Below are 13,253 nucleotides of genomic sequence, written 5' to 3'. Positions count from 1 at the left end.
GACTTTATTTAAAAAAATACAGACAGTGGCAGTTTTTCATATGGACAATGTAGGTCATTGCCCTTTTCAACAAATGGGGTGGCACAAGCTCTTGGAAAAAAAAGGTTCGTCATGCTCCGATTGAGTTTTCTATTACTAATTTGCATGTCAAGTCAATAGGTAGGATTCCCATGTTATGTGTATTTAATAATAAATATGGCCATACATTGCAGGTGACTAATGATGATGAAGTTGGTGAAGCTTCCAAAATGTAGAAATTTATAAACCTTTTATTTTCTTTGCCCAAAAGCATGTTTGCAATGCTTGATTTTTGAAAACTTTACTGAATTTGTGAAAACAAAAATTTGGAAATTCTTAGTGTTAACAAAAAATATTTTAACAGTTTATTTTGTCTCAGTTTTGACATTGGTTTAGAAAGAAGAGTTTGTCTGGGGTGCTACTCATACAAAAACAGGCACTTTAAACAGGTCGACGAATACAAAAAAGAACAATAACCTGAGATTAAAATCTGTCATGTTTTTTACACATAGTCTTTATCAGCTTGGAGGAAATACGTGGTGCACACATTTCTAGAGAGATTTTGCCATTCCTCAGCATATTTTTCTGTGCTTCTTCCAGAAAAGCACTGCTCCACTTTTCCTTTGAAATAACCAAATGGTTTCCTGTTGGATTAAGCTCAAGCAACATATCTGAAACAGTTTTTATGTCCTTTAAAAAAACATGATTGATTTTTGCAAAAGTATTTTGCTTGTTATCATGCTTCTGTACTCCTGCAGATTTGGACTTATCAGCCACTGTTTTGTTAATTCATTGCCATTCATGGTGCATTCTTTAAATATCATCTCTCCATGCCTGCACTCATGCAGCCACAAATCATCACACTACTGCCTTTGTACAGGTCTGGGTTCCCAGAGTTCCTTTCAACTCTAAGGAGAAGAGAGCAAGGTAAGTACAACGCAAGATCATGGACAGTGAGGACACAGAACTGGTCTGTAGATCTGATTACCACTGAGTTAACAATCTGATGCCTTCTTCAGGGTTCCAATAGCCTAAGAAGGCTGCTCCTGAGTATTCCCAATGTTCCACAGCTGTGACTGGACATGCGTGTCGTACCCTGTAGGTAGAGGTAAGAGAATTTAATGAAATTCAATGAAATCAGTCAAAAAATAGGGGAAAATGTTTTAGACCTCCGGTAGTCTGGTACATTCTTGTGCACAATTTCCAGATGCCTGAAGGTTTTATGTTCATCTGTTCAAACCTTTTTAGAATGCAAAGCATGCGTCCAGCCATTATACCATTCAGGAAGGAGACAGGTTGTCTGTCCCAGAAATGAACATGCATGTTCTGGGGTTGATATGCAAATTTTACATATCAATCCCAGAACAAAAGTGGGACCTTGTGAAGAGTGGCATCATGGGGTCACCAAATCTCCCTTACCAAGAGATGAATAAGGCCTGTCTTCCTGTACCTTGTAAACTTTACTCGACATCTCTCGAGATGTGCTGCTGGAACATCATTGTAGTTTGTGGTGCAACATGCGTGAGAAATTGCATTGGTGGACTTTTCCGAGTTCTAAATTTTTTGTCTTCACTTTCGCAAACACGTTTTGAACTCATTTGCTCGTAGGCCTTTGGTGGGAATATCTACCCTGGATCTGAAATATCTGCTGGATGACATCTAGGGAAAACATGTACTTTTGTGGGAAGAAAATCTAATTTATAATAGCTATGAAGCAGTTCTCATCAAAACTAAGCTGAAAAATGGATATGTTGTTTATCCAAACAGGCATATCGACATGACAGAAGGCTGGACTTGATAACAGCTGTTCACTGATTTTCTGTGATTTTTTTTATTATCAACTGAGCCTGAAAAGCAACAAACGTGTGCCTGCAGCACAAAGGCAAAACATGTTAGATAATTTTTGCTTTAAAAGTTGCCATGACGTTCCGACAAAGTTAAAAAGCATGAAATTAAATACAAGACATATCCACAATGATTTATCTAAATAAATGCATAAAATTAAACGACTGAGCACTCAGATGAATTAAGACAACCAAGGTAACAAAAGAGGAGCCTGACAACATGTGACTAAAATTATAAATTGTTATTTTTCTTATGCAAGCAGGAGTGTTCCTGTGTTTTTTTTATTCTTCAAACGTAACCTGTGACTAACTCCAAAGTCTTTGGGTTTACATGTTTTGATAGGTTACAGGCGGAAAATTAAAACTGAAATCTTAATGAAATCCTGATGGCTTCTGTGCAGAACTGAAAAAAATGGCAATGCTTCATATTTAAACCTGGCAGGCAATGACGTGAAAACTAATTCAGCTAGGATGAACAGGATTGCATTGTATTTTTGTCTCCATTACTTAGTGTTTTGTACCATCTTTTTTCCTTAATCTATGACATTAATTGCATCATATGTCTTTAAAGGAGGACTGCATTTGCAATTTAAAGGCAAAATACAACTTCCATTCAGACAATAAATTGTTCTAACATAACCAAAAAATCTTTTGGAATAGCTGCAGTGTAATTAAAAAAGATCATGTGTGCTACATGTAAACTTTGAAATCTCACTGAAGAAGAACATCTTACTTCCTAAATATGAGTTGTAAATCAGATACTTTAGTTAAGGTTTAATAGACTCATAATGTTGGGGACGATGTCATACATCACAGTAGGTTTTATTTTTACCTCATATTCTGAGAAGAAATATGAACACAGTAATGACCATGTGTTAAATCAAACTGACTCCATTAGCCGAGTCAGACTTTTGATGAGCCAAATGATTAACTGTTTCATCTGCAAGACAAAGCCATTTTAGATTATTTCACACATTGGCCACGAGAATGTAACTTAGTTTAATACTCAAAACAGATGTGTTGTGTGTTCTGGAGGAAAATTGAGTTTACAAATGGATTTATCTAGAATATACACAAATATGCATCATAGGTTTTACATTTTATGCCTCACAAGTAATAGTTAATGTTTTTACAGGGTGTGAGATACACGTGGGAACATTTTAGATAGAAAAAGGGTTCAGAAGTTTAAACAAACAGGTATTCTAGTAAGAAATATTTTCCTCTTAACGCTGCACGTTCTGTTGTCACATTATGTCATAGATACCAGATATAATCTGCTATGTTTTCATATACTGCTAGCCCGAGCCTCCCTATGCTCACTTTTCTTTGTATCAGGCCTGCGTCCTATTAAAACATCCCATAACAGTCAAGCAGGAATTAAAAAAGCAGCAAACAGGCTACAGAATTACTTCCTTTATACAATGACAGGCGAGGAAAATTAGAAATGTAAACCAAAGGCCTTTCTTTTAAACTGCACCGAGTCACAGCTAGTCCACAGATATTTTTAAAAGATTATTTATTCTACGTATATAAACAGATACTTTTAGTAATATACAACCCAAACATTGTTTCTTTTACTCTTACAGATGTGGCTCTCTGCTAACTTTAGAGATATCCTCAGTTTTCTTAACAGTTCATCAGACTGCTAAATGCTTTGTTATTACAATAAACCTATCCACAGAATAACACATTCATGTTTTATTCTTTAATTTCATTGTTTTTGGTACACTGCCCATAATGAGATTCGTACTTCAAGATGAGGATGAGGGGGAAAATTAGGGCGTGCAGAGCTACACAGGACTTTCTCACTATAATGGCAAGCTATCAAGCCCTAGGCTTGTGCACTCTGTTCAGAAAATACACTGGAATATTAAAACTCCAGCAAGTTCCCTTTTCTTTTCCTCAGGCCAGATTAAGATCTGAACAACTCCAGAAGCATAACATGTAGTTATTTATGCCAACTTAAAATTGTGAACTAGATGCTAAGCCCAATTTTCTGAAATTTAACTTGTGAAGATTCTTAAGGCTTGGGAAATATTTGAAAATAAAATATTGGGTTCCAGCACAATAGTAGCATGATAAATGCTATTTTAATTGTATTCTTTGTTCTCCCAGGCTCAGTGGCTCTGGGTTTTTTTTCATAACATTATCTACAGTGCCCTGGAGACGCATAAAAACCTGTTGAACCTTTCGACACTCTGTCACATGACTGACCAACACATACTATGCAACTGTGAAGTGTCCAAAGAAAAATACATGGTTTACAAATGTTTTACATTTACAAATGTGAAAAGTATGATGTGCATTTGTATCCAGCTCCCTGAGTCTATTTTAAAACCATCTTTTGGGGTATTTCTGTTTCCACAGTGAGACAGAAATTTTAGATCATTCTTCTTTGCCAAATAGCTCAAGCTTAGTCAGATTGTTAAGTCTCACAAAGTCTCAATTGGATTTAGACATGAATGTGCTTTGATCTAAATCATTTCCTTGTAGCTCTTGGCCAACTGGAAGGAGAACCTCCATTCCAGTCTTAAGTATTTTGTTGACCAATTTCTTCTGATATTTTCCTGAATTTATCCTAAACCATTTCCAAAAAATTCAGACCAGCTTACTTTCATGTATTTTTCTGAAGAAAACCACACAGCATGATGATGCCACTGCCATATTTCATCATTGGGGTGGTGTGTTTAGAGTGTTAGCTTTCCACCACACATGGGGTTTTGCATGTAAGCCATGCTACATGCTACATCTTCTACAAGTTCATTGTTTCTCTTCACTGTTCTTGACAAACATGCAGAGAAGACTTCTTATATGTTTCCACAATTTAACAACGTTGCCACTCCTGAATGAAGGACAGATTTGTGAGGTGCATCATAAATGGTTGCTGGGATCCCTGCATCTCTTCCACAGTTCCAATGAGTCTCTGGTCTGCATCTTTGATCAATGCCCTCTTTTCCAGGCCTGTCATTTTAGGTGAATGGCCATGTCTAGATAGGTTTGCAGTTTTGCCTATCTTCTTTGCCAGATAGTCAAAGAAGATCTTTAAAAAGAGTTTAAATCTGTAAATTTAAACTCTTTAAATTTACAGATAGATTTAACAGTGTTCTATCAGAGAATCAAACCTTGGGATATCATTTTAGAACCAACCCCTGTTTTAAATCTTCCCCACAGTTTTATCCCTGGCCTGTCTGCTGTGTGTCTTGGTCATCATGATGCTTCTTGTTCACTATTGTTCTCTAACACACCTCTGACGTCTTCATAGAGCAGCTGTATTTATACTAAGATTGAATTACTCACATGTGGGCTCAATTTGCTCATTTGGTGACTTTTGAAGGTTATTCGTTCTGCTGGAGTTTATGTAGAGATATCAGAGTAGGTTTGTGCTTGTAATGTGACAAAACATAAAACAAATTGTGAATACTTTTGAAAAGCTCTGTATGATGTAATATATGATGCAAGATGCAAGGCATCCAAATATCAGTATCATCAAAATAATCAAAATCTTAGATTACATATTAGAAATGCAACAGGCTGAACATACTATGTGAAGACCCTAGATATAGAGACATAGAGACACTAGATTTGAAAGTCATGAAGCTAATTACCTATCTTAGAATTCAATATTAATATAGTTAATGTTGTCAAGGAACAAGAATTGGAATCTTCTCAGATAAGCAATAATCAAAACCATGATTTGGCCAGGTAAAATACCACGAAGAGGCAAAACACTCAGGCGTCGAAGTACTGGCTCGCCTCCTTCTTATAGTCCTCCAGCTGATGACAATCATGCGAAACACCTGACGACCAGCTCCTCAACTCCTCCTAACGCCCCTACTGGTGGAAGAGGGTTAGTAGCAGGCAAAAATTACCAGGATCTGACAAATGTGGGGAAAAGAATTAAACTTAAAATCAGTTTCCTCGATACATTCTGTTTGGGAGCTCTGGTACGGTGGCCGGGGGGGTACCGAAACAAATTGACATTTTAGAAAACAAATTTACATTTCAGAAAACAAATTTACATTTCAGAAAACACTTTTACATTTCAGAAAATACTTTTACATTTCAGAAAATCAACCGGAAAGGGAATGTACCAGCGCCGAGGCTGACCCGGAAGTCAGCCTAGGGGCTGCATCCTTCGAAGGCCGTATTTGTAGGCCGATTACGTTACAGCGCGGCGACGAAGGCTGTCCCAATGCATGAATCATTTCGAGCAAATGCTGTCGACAAATGTGTCCTTATTTGAAGGATGGGTCGTGAGCAGCGCCGTAGAAAGAGTAAGATTAAGTAGCACTGCCAGAGACTCCCTGCTCAGCTGAAAATCAGGCCTGGTGTCCTCCTGGTTGAAGAAGCGATCAGGACTGGGACACTCAGGTTGATCCTGCAGTAAAGGGGTCTGGTCTAGAAAAAGGAAGAATGGAGATGGAAAAACACATTATTTTTAAGGCATGCTTCTGGATATTTTAAGTGATCAAAGCAAGTAGATACCAATACACCAAAAACACTGCATTATTATATAATTATCTAAGAACAGCCAGAGGGGATCAAATACTTTATAATTCCCATCTATCTTAAAATGTAAAGTTGTTGTTTATATATATATATATATATATATAAAATATGTCGACATACATTAGCCATAAAGTTGTTATCTCTTTGTTTATTGGCTAGTTAAATCAAACATCTTTTTTACCTGAACATGATTGTCTCTGGATTGTACCTGGAATCAGAAATTATAATGCTAACTGAATTATAAATAAACTTTTAAAACATATAGCACATTTCTTCATTAAAAATTCATATCGAAAAGCTTATTTATTCTCAATCACACTCTCCAGCGATACAGTTGGATTACATAAAACTGTCCATTTATTCTGGTTAACCTTAATATCACCTGAAATGTTAAATCGATTTTCAGTAAAAATTAAAATAATAACATAAACTGTTAGAAATCACTTGTGTTAAACGTTCACTGTGATGACTGCCAGCGGGAGCTTAGTGCCGGGAGTCCGGTCAGATCTCTACCGGGCTAGCTCGCCTCACCGCCGGTAGGGCTGGCGAGGCGAGCCGGTTACTACGCCGGGAACGGAAAACTCAGAACACGTCGGAGCACGTTTGAAATTAAGCGATGTCTAGATAAATCAAGCAGATATTTCACGTCTACATAGTTATATTCCCGCACTAAAAACATTGTAGAAGTTAATTTGTGTCACAGAAAGTCTGTAAACTGATTTTAAGTTTAATTCTTTTCCCCACATTTGTCAGATCCTGGTAATTTTTGCCTGCTACTAACCCTCTTCCACCAGTAGGGGCGTTAGGAGGAGTTGAGGAGCTGGTCGTCAGGTGTTTCGCATGATTGTCATCAGCTGGAGGACTATAAGAAGGAGGCGAGCCAGTACTTCGACGCCTGAGTGTTTTGCCTCTTCATGGTATTTTACCTGGCCAAATCATGGTTTTGATTATTGCTTGTCTGAGAAGATTCTAATTCTTGTTCTTTGACTAATGTTTTGTTTTTGTCTCAGGTTGACCAAGCCTCGCTCATGTGAGATATCTGAAGGAACTTTCCAATAGTTTTTTTGGACTCTGGATTCTTGTTTTTGTTCCACTGGCAACCACACTAAAGATTGTTCTCACAGCTTCATGCAAACCCTGTCCACCCTCCTCCAAGCCTCTCAGGACTCACCTGCTACGGCAGTGCTGCAATGTAAATTTGTTTTCTGAAATGTAAAAGTGTTTTCTGAAATGTAAAAGTGTTTTCTGAAATGTAAATTTGTTTTCTAAAATGTAAATTTGTTTTCTAAAATGTAAATTTGTTTCGGTACTTGTAAAAGTGTTTTGCACCCCCCGGCCACCGTACTCTGGCTTTTGTTTGTTGAATTAAATATGTTTGCTAAATGTCATCTATAGGACTCTAGATTTTGTTTGTCTCTTGTTCAATTCCCTGTTTGTTTTTTATGACCACCCAACCCACCCTCCACCAGCAACTAGTCAGTCATTTTCTACCGCTTATTCCATAGTGGGTCGCGGGGAAGCTGGTGCCTATCTCCAGCAGTCTATGGGCGAGAGGCAGGGTAAACCCTGGACAAGTCGCCAGTCCATCACAGGGCAACACACAAACAACCACACACACATTCATTCATACACCTAAGGGCAATTTAGAGTTACCAATTAACCTAACAGGAATGTTTTTGGACAGTGGGAGGAAGCCGGAGTACCCGGTGAGAACCCACACATGCACAGGGAGAACATGCAAACTCCATGCAGAAAGACCCCTGGATGGGAATTGAACCCAGGACCTTCTTGCTGCAAGGCAACAGTGCTACCAACTGTGCCACTTTGCTAAATGTCATCTACAGGACTCTAGATTTTGTTTGTCTCTTGTGCAATTCCCTGTTTGTTTTTTATGACCACCCAACCCACCCCCCACCAGCAACTATATTTTCCTAATCTTGTCATGAAAACACCCATCCCTGAGGGACACTAGTGCTTTTGAAATAAGACACAGTGAAATTCTTCCAAATCCCCTAAATCAGAAATGTTTGTGGTTTTCCTCTGTATTCTGGGTTTGCTGTTGGGCAATGATCAGACTCTATTGTCAAATCAGCAATTATGTAACCTTAACCCCCATTAAAACCAGTGACCTAGATCAAAAATTATTTTCTTTGCTGTTTTGGATGATGTTCAAATGACATTCTGAGAAATAGTGATTGTTCTCCACTCATGTCGTTTACACTTGATTGATAGGTATTTACTGCCCATAGGATCATCTATGATGTCTATGTTTTAGTTTTGATACATTTTCGTGCTGCAAAAAACTATTGAGCTGTTTCATAAGCAGCATTCCTGTCTTTGATTGTACATTTTACTTCAGTCCATAGCCAAGCCCAATGCAAAAAAGAAAGGACACAAATCCATACAAATCAACACAAGGCTGCCCTCCAATATTTAATCATGGTTAATGTGATTTTTCCAGGTTTGTTTAGGTGCATTTTCCAAAAAATACCTTTTGTTAATCCCACTAATGACATAGCTCAGGGGATGAAGATGTGCCTGGTGAGGATTCAGATTGAAGATTTTCAGCTGTTAAGAATAAGAAAAAATGCTTGTTTTGATTATGATAAACTTTAAAACTGAACTTTTTGACACTGATTGCAGAAGAAAACAAACAAAATGATGGTTCAGAATTAATAGAAATCAGATGATAAAACTACATCTACCATCTATTTACTACCCATTGCCTTCCTATACTGTTTACTGTTTTTTCATGAAGGAAAAAAGTGAGCAGCTTACAAATGTAAAATGAGACAACACGACTAATAAAAACCATCCATTATATCTCCACTTCCACCATGTTCCGTTTTATTTGTGGATATGCTACATGACACGGTATCTCTTGCATTTCTTTGTCGTCACTGATCAAGGTCGGGTTCCTAGCACTGTCCTTTAATGTTTGCATTTAAAGATGTTCCCACATTTCATAGAATCCAAAAAGGCTTCATCATGCTTCCTCTGCCTCCAACACAAGCTATGTTGGTTCAAACCCATCTGGAATAACTTTATGAGCACAAAGAAGATTTTTGTTTGATCTCCTAACTTAGAAAGTCAAATAAAGTGCTTTTTCATGGTTTTACAAAATAAATGGTTGCGATTTCTGTTGTTTTTCTAGTTAGGTGAAAATAAATTTATAAATTATTGTAACCAAGGACTTCTGATAGTGATCCTGCATGTAGTGCCTTGCAAAATTATTCAAACGCCTTAAAAGTTTTCATATGTTGTCATATTACAACAACATGCTATATAATTAATTTGGATTTTATGTAATTTTACAAATACAAAGCCTGAAAAGTGTGGCATTCACCTCTATTTGGTCCTCCAAATGCTGTAGTATCTTTGTTCATCTAGAGATTTTTAAATTTGTTTTTCCATTATTCTTGCAAAATAGCTAAAACTCTGTAAGATTAGAAAGCCAGCATGTGGGAACTATGGTCTTCAAATGTTGCCACAGGTTCTCAGTTGGATTTATGTCTGGAGTTTGACTGGACCATTTTACCAAATGGATATGTTTTGATCTAAACCATTCCTTTGTAGCTCTGGCTGTATATGTAGGGTTGCCATCTTTTGTTGCCTCTAACAAGGTTTTCTTCTAAGATTGCCATGTATTTCTTCCCATCATCTCTGACTACCATATTAATCCTTGCTAAGAAAAGCATCTCCACAGAATGATCCTAGCAAAAACATGCTTTGACATTGGGATAGTGTGTTCAGGGTGATGCATGTGTTTGTTATCTTTTTATTATTTATTATTTTGCATATAGGCCAAAAAGTTACCTTTTGGACTCATCTGACGAGAGGAGCTTTCACGTTTTTTGAGGGTTTTTTTGTCCGCTACATGGGCTGGGCTGTAGCAAAAAGCAACCAGGACTTATTATATGACTGTCTTTCAGTATACTTTTCTTTTCCACACTATCTAAAGGTCAGATTTATGGAGTGGACAACTAGTAAATGTCCCACCTGAGCTGTGGATCTGCTGCCTCTCTGATTAATGCTCTCCTTGCCTGGCCTGTTAGATTCATGGCTATGTTTTGGTTGGTGGGCAATTGTGCCATACTCTTTCCAATGTTAAATGATGATGGTGATTCTCTAGCAAACCTCTGAGTCCTTCACAGAACAGCTGTATCTAGACAGAGGTTAAATTTACACAGAGGTGGACTATTTACTATTTAGGCAAACAGTTGCTCTGGATTGTATTTAGTGGAATCAGAGTAAATTTGTTTAAAAACAATTGTCCACCCCACTTTCAGAATCAGAATCAGAATCAGAATCAGAATCAGAAAAGCTTTATTGCCAAGTACGTTTTTGGACATACAAGGAATTTGTTTTGGCGTAGTCGGTGCAATACAGTACAAATTAAACAGTTTTCAGATATTTACTTCTGAAAACCGTTTATCATTTTCCTTCTACTTCCCAATTATGTACAAAACACAAATGAAAACATTCAAAGGGTGGGAATACTTATGCAAGTCACTGTAGAATCGATATAATAAGATGCTGCTTCGCTTATATGTGTATTATAAACTTCACTGATTTAGTTTACTCCCATTTCTTTGTCAAATACAACAATGTTGAAAGTTACTAGAAAACGGGAATCATTCATATAGTTTTGTTTCTTTACAGGGTAGCACAATTATTAAGGTTTACTCTTTCAGCTTTATGTCCAGGGGTTCATTAAGATTAGATATTTTTGCAGAGGTTTCTTTCATGGACCCTCAACCTAGCATTCTAACATTACAGTTAAATCAGATTTTCCTCTATTTCATTTGACACTGGTAAAAGTCTTGCATATTTGATGAATGCAATGTTTTTCCATCTGACAACTTTGCGATGGGTATTAAGAAAACACTGTACTCTTTAATGATGCAAAATTCTGATGCAATATAGTTTTATAAAATACATTTTAAAGTTTTGCATGTGAAACCTGTGCTTGACTGCATGTTATTTGTTTTCCTGGAACTGTGTTCAGCTGCAGAATTGTATACTTACCCCTAATAATGGAGCCAGGGGCTACTGAATAGACAGTAAACTGTTGTTGTGTAGATTTTCTTAGAACTTGGCTCATATTCCCCATATTGCTTTAAGTTGCCTCCACATGCCAAAGCACTTATCAAAAGTACGGACTGAATTATTTTTTGCAGAACAGAAATTGAGGTCAGGACTTATTCAGTGTTATTCATGAGTTTGTAATCTTTGTTGCACTAAATCTAAAAGTACAATTATTTTGGAAAACATCTGAAAGACTAAAATGTTAAAGTTCAACAGATTGAAGTTTCACATTTTTTCAGAATATGACTGCAGACCTAAACAATACAGGAATGTACTTCAGTAAACTGCAATGTCACAATGATAATTTTTCCTGTTTTGTGAATTTTTCCTGTTTTGGCTTCATCTCTGCCATCTATACAAATCGCCATGAATCGTATCCAGTCTAGCAGTTCATAGAGGAAACATTACTCATTATCTTTGCAGGCAGACGTCTCAGAAAACAGAAAGATAAACAATCCCTCAACACACGATAACACTAAACCTTTATAATATATCACATTCCAAAATTCATGATCAACATGACAAAGGAGTAGATGTTACATCCATACAGCATTTTGAACAACTTTTTCACTAGTAATAAAGAATGAGCTATTTAGCTATCTGCTACTTTCTGGAAAATTTGAATTGGGGGAAATAAAACAATGTTTTTTACAATTTCATTAAACTTTTTTTCATCCCAATAACAGTAAGGAAGGAAGAGGCAAAAAGCTTGATCTTCAGTGTATCTTTGTCAAAAGTCCTAAAGCAGTGGTACATTTGCTTAATAACTTACTTATTTATATCTATAAAAATGGACATACTGATCTGGATTAATAGACAAATGTTTTTTTTTTAACCTTCCAAAGTGTTTCTTGTTTAAACATCAGATCAAAACTGATGATACTGAATTTGTTTTGTCATTTGAAGCTACCATTAAATCAAAATCGAATTTGTTAATGAGTAGTTCAAACATAGCAGACTGAAATCATTGTTCATCCATGTCTCCACAACATAAATGCACTACCACTGTCAGTTTTGTGTTGATGTGTTGAACATTTGGAGGAAGAGGTAGGGTACTGGATGGATAGGCTATAACTTTCATTTCTGCTGTCATCTAACATTTTTGATGGGAATGTAACTTGTTTATAATCTTATTTGAGGGAATATCATTGCACTTTTTTGTGGAAAGCCAACATTTCTAATCACGTCTAAGGAAATCCATTTGAACACATCTCGGGATACGTTTTCATGACAACAGTATAAGGTTTTGATTATTTAAAATGATAATTTCGTTCTGGTCTTATTTAGAGTGAACTTTTTTGTGTCCTGATACCTGTTGAATTTGTAGAATGTGAAAGTTTCAGATATTAAACCACTTTTTGCTTTACATTATTCATGATCATATAAAAAAATACATATTTTTTTGCGGTCAGAAAGATTTTACATAGGTAGATTGTTCATTTTAATTTAAATGTATAGTACAGACCAAAAGTTTGGACACACCTTCTCATTCAAAGAGTTTTCTTTATTTTAATGACTACGAATATTGTAGCTTCACTCTGAAGGCATCAAAACTATGAACTAACACATGTGGAATTAAATACTGAACAAAAAAGTGTGAAACAACTGAAAATATGTCTTATATTCTAGGTTCTTCAAAGTAGCCACCTTTTGCTTTGATTACTGCTCCGCACACTCTTGGCATTCTGTTGATGAGCTTCAAGAGGTCGTCACCTGAAATGGTTTTCCAACAGTCTTGAAGGAGTTCCCAGAGATGCTTAGCACTTGTTGGCCCTTTTGCTTTCACTCTGCGGT

This window comes from Girardinichthys multiradiatus, chromosome 20 (genome assembly GCF_021462225.1).
Source record: "Girardinichthys multiradiatus isolate DD_20200921_A chromosome 20, DD_fGirMul_XY1, whole genome shotgun sequence".
Classification (NCBI taxonomy): domain Eukaryota; kingdom Metazoa; phylum Chordata; class Actinopteri; order Cyprinodontiformes; family Goodeidae; genus Girardinichthys; species Girardinichthys multiradiatus.
The sequence above is the reverse complement of the archived record's forward strand: the minus strand, read 5'-3'. Positions refer to the sequence as shown.